We start from the raw sequence: 5,210 nt of genomic DNA, 5'->3' as shown, positions 1-5,210 counted from the left end.
CGCCCTTCAACTATAGCCCTATTCATTACAGACAGACAGACCCTCCCCTCCTTCTCCTCCTTCCCTCTTTCGTTCCCTCCTCCCTCCTTCCTCCTCCCTCCTTCTCCCCTTCGACTCCCTCCTCCCCTCCTCCCTATTCTCACCCATCCCTCCTCCTCTCCCTCTCCCTCCTTCTTACCCCCTCCATCCTTCTCCCCCTCCCCATCTCTACCCCTCATCCCTATTTCCCACCTCTCCTTTCCACCCTCCTCTCTCATTCTCCCTCCTCACCTCAGATAAATAACACCTGTTAACTCCCTCCTTCCCTCCTGTAACTTAGCTTATTGTAACTTACTCCCTCTGCTTTCATTTGCTCACAACAACTACTGCCCATGCATCAACTCTCTCTTTCCTTCCTCTCTTTTTCTATATTCATATTATTAAGTAACTACCCCCCCCTATCCTCCCCCTTTACCCAGCTCTAAAGCACAGCACACCTATAACTTTCCCTGGCCTACAACAACTATTTCTCGTGATCTCTCTCCAACAGGTGCTAACTTCCAGTATAGCATCACTCTTCTCTCCCTTTACCACTCCATTCACTCTTTCTCCCCCTTTCATCCCCGCCCAGTAGTAAAACATACCTATCGAGCACTATAACTGCTCTATTAGATTGGTCTTCCCTCACGTGCTCTCTGTCCTATACCCACGTCTGATAAGTACTGTATCTTTCACCACTCATGAAACGTACAGTGGACTTGTATCTTTCACCACCTATAGAACTACAGTGACTTATGTATTCTTTCACCACACTATAGAACATACAGTGACTTGATCTTTCACCACACTATAGAACTACAGTGACTTGTATCTTTCCACCACTTATAGAACTACAGTGACTTGTATCTTTTCACTCACCCATCTAATGAACTACCAGATGACCTTGATATCTTTCACCACTCTATAGAACATACAGAGCTGAATATTATATATTTTCACCACTCTAGGTAAACTAGCGCAGTTGATCGTCCTGTATTCTTTATCACCACTCTGATAGTAACTAACAGTGCACTGTATTCATGTTCACCCCCGAAGCTCTTATAAGAACATACAGTGACTTGTATTTCTTTACGATCATAAAACTACAGAGATCTATTCACAAACTCTGTACTACACGAGTACTCGTATCTTTCACTCACTCCTATAGAACTAACAGTGACTTGTTATCTTTTCACCACCTTCCATTAGTCAGAACTTACCAGTGACTATGTATCTTTCACACATGACACTACAGTACTATGTCTATACCACATTCTTGATACAGTGGGACTATGTAATCTTCTCACCCCACTTCTATAGAACTACAGTTGGAACTAGTATCCTTCATCTCCAACTCTATAAACTAACCATGGGACTGTATCTTTCACCACTCATAGTAACCCTACAGATGACTAGTATCTTTCCACCAACTCTATAGAACATACAGTGACTTGTATCTTTCACAACCACTTAGATAGAACTACCAGATGACCTTGTGGTATCTATTCACCCACTAATATAGAACTGAACCCTTGGATGGACCTTTGAATGATCTTTCACCACCACTAAATAGAACTACAGTGACTTGATTTTTCACAGTACATGATAAGAAGTAATCTGTAACGGCAGCCTTCCTTCTCTTCAAGAGAAGAGGAGGTGTAGCAGGGATCGGACCAACACGCAGCGTAGCCAGTGCTCAACATGTTTAATTAAARGATAAACAGAGAACACTTACAAATACAAAATAACAAAAAGTGGCAAACCGATACAGTCCTAGCTGGTGCAGAGAAAACACAGAGACAGGAAACAACCACCCACAAACCCCAACACAAAACAAGCCACCTATATATGATTCCCAATCAGAGACAACACAAAACATCTGCCTCTGATTGAGAACCATATTAGGCCAAACATAGAAACAGACAAACTAGACACACAACATAGAATGCCCACCCAGCTCACGTCCTGACCAACACTAAAACAAGCAAAACACACAAGAACTATGGTCAGAACGTGACACTCTCACAGGTCTATTCAGTAGCTATCACTCTCTCCCCTTTACCCTTCTCACTCACTCCTTCTTCCCCCTTTCTCCCCCCCCAGTAGTAAAACATACCTCAGACTATAACTGCTCTACTAGATTGGTCTTCACTCTCTCTGTCTTTCACCACTCTATAGAACTACAGTGACTTGTATCTTTCACCACACTATAGAACTACAGTGACTTGTATCTTTCACCACTCTATAGAACTACANCTACAGTGACTTGTATCTTTCACCACTCTATAGAACTACAGTGACTTGTATCTTTCACCACTCTATAGAACTACATTGACTTGTATCTTTCACCAGTCTGTAGAAGTATGTGAACCCTTTGGAAATACCTGGATTTCTGCATAAATTGGTCATAAAATTTGATCTGATCTTCATCTAGGTCACTACAAACTAATAACACACAAACAATTATACGTTTTTATGTCTTTATTGAACACACCATGTAAACATTCACAGTGCAGTGTGGAAAAAGTACCTGAACCCTTGGATTTAACAACTGGTTGACCCTCCTTTGGCAGCAATAACCTCAACCAAATGTTTTCTGTAGTTGCGGATCAGACCTGCACAACGGGTCAGGAGGAATTTTGGGCCATCCCTCTTTACAAAATTGTTTCAGTTCAGCAATATTCTTGGGATGTCTGGTGTGAACTGCTCTCTTGAGCTCATGTCACAGCATCTCAATCGGGTTGAGGTCAGGACTCTGACTGGGCCACTCCAGAAGGCGTATTTTCTTCTGTTAAAGCCATTCTGTTGTTGATTTACTTCTGTGTTTTGGGTCGTTGTCCTGTTGCATCACCTAACTTCTGTTGAGCTTCAATTGGCGGACAGATAGCCTAACCGTCTCCTTCAAAATGTCTTGATTAACTTGGGAATTCATTTTTCCGTCGATGACAGCAAGCTGTCCAGGCCCTGAAGCAGCCAGCAAAGCAGCCCCAAACCATGATGCTCCCTCCACCATACTTTACAGTTGAGATGGGGTTTTGATGTTGGCGTGCTGTGCCTTAATTTCTCCACACATAGTGTTGTGTGTTCCTTCCAATCCACTCAACTGTAGTTTCATCTGTCCACAGAATATTTTGCCAGTAGCGCTGTGTAACATCCAGGTGCACTTTTACAAACTTCAGACGTGCAGCAATGTTTTTTTTGGACAGTGGTAGCTTCTTCTGTGGTGTCCTCCCATGAACACCATTCTTGTTTAGTGTTTTACGTATCGTCAACAGAGATGTTAGCATGTTCCAGAGATTTCTGTAAGTCTTTAGCTGACACTCTAGGATTCTTCTTGAGCATTCTGCGCTGTGCTCTTGCAGTCATCTTTGCAGGACGGCCACTCCTAGGGAGAGTAGCAACAGTACTGAACTTTCCATTTATAGACAATTTGTCTTACCATGGACTGATGAACATCAAGGCTTTTAGAGATACTTTTGTAATCCTTTCCAGCTTTATGCAAGTCAACAATTCTTCATCTTAGGTCTTCTGATAACTCTTTTGTTCAAGGCATGGTTCACATCAGCCAATGCTTCTTGTGAATAGCAAACTCACATTTTATAAGTGTTTTTTATAGGGAAAGGAAGCTCTAACCAACATCTCCAATCTCGTTTCATTGATTGGACTCCAGGTTAGCTGACTCCTGACTCCAATTAGCTTTTGGAGAAGTCATTAGCCTAGGAGTTTATACTTTTTCCAACCTACACTGTGAATGTTTAAATGATGTATTCAATATAGACAAGAAAAATACATGTGTTTGTCTATTGTTGTGACCTAGATGAAGATCAGATCAAATTTGATGACCAATTGATGCAGAAATCCAGGTCATTCCAAAGGGTTCACATACTTTTCTTMCCACTGTAGACTTGTTGTGAGASCGATTSCGTAGTTCACTGAAGTTCTGTGTTATTCTAGGAATGTTTCTGTTCGTGTTTCGGACGTCTATAACCGTTGATTTATTACACCCTTCTTCTTTCATTTCCCCATTGCCTCTCTTTCTCCTCTTTCTTCAGTTTCAATAGTGTCACAAAACTCTCACTCTCTCTTTCTCTCCTCCCCCTGTCACTTTACCCCTCCCTTTTCCATCTATTCATTCACCCCCGTAGTCAGACTCTCCCAAGCAATGTAGATATAGAGAAACGTATAACCCTGCATACACACACACGCAAACACACACACACGAAACACCATAACACGCACACTCATCACCACACGCAACACAAACCAAATAGCCCTATCCAACACAACAGCACGCTCACACACACACACACACACACAGCACACACATCCACACACACACACACAAACACACACGCAGCACCACACACACACACACAAGCACACACAGACACAGACACACATACACTTACAACACGCACACATCGCACACCACGCACACAAACACAAACAGCACACACAACACACGCACAACAAACACACATACACAACACACACACACATGCACGCATGCAAGCACACACACACACGACGCAACACAACACACACGTACACACACACACACACACACACCACACACACACACACACACACACACCCACACCACACACACACACACACACACACACGCAAGCACACACACACACACAAGCACCACACCAAACACAATCACGCACGCAAGCAAACACACAACAACACACAGCACAACACACAACACACACACACACAACACACCACACACATATACAGTTAAAGGAAAAAAAAGATGCATTCCCTTACAATTCCACAGACCCTCTCTGCTGCTATAAAACACAGTAACACACACACATTCTACACATTGTATTTCTGTGCTCCCTCCCCTCCCTCACTCACTCCCTATTCAGTCACTTAGCCTCCCTCTGTTTTACACACACTAAACTCTATAAGAGAGAACATGTAACTCCTGCTGCAGTGCCTAGACAATGACACATACATGACAACACACACTTTCTCTTTCTGACTGTTTCTCTAGCCTCCATCTATTCATTAGGCTCTTCTCCTCCAATCACTTTTCTTTACTGCTTTACCTCACCTCTTGACCTTGTCCGCCTAACACAAACAGCCTCTCAGGTGGTCTATTCACACACCCACACACACAACACACACACACACACACACACCACGCACAAGCACGCACGCAAGACACACAACACACA

Source organism: Salvelinus sp. IW2-2015, unplaced genomic scaffold (genome assembly GCF_002910315.2).
Source record: "Salvelinus sp. IW2-2015 unplaced genomic scaffold, ASM291031v2 Un_scaffold1727, whole genome shotgun sequence".
In the NCBI taxonomy this organism is placed as follows: domain Eukaryota; kingdom Metazoa; phylum Chordata; class Actinopteri; order Salmoniformes; family Salmonidae; genus Salvelinus; species Salvelinus sp. IW2-2015.
Note: the sequence above shows the minus strand (reverse complement) of the source record.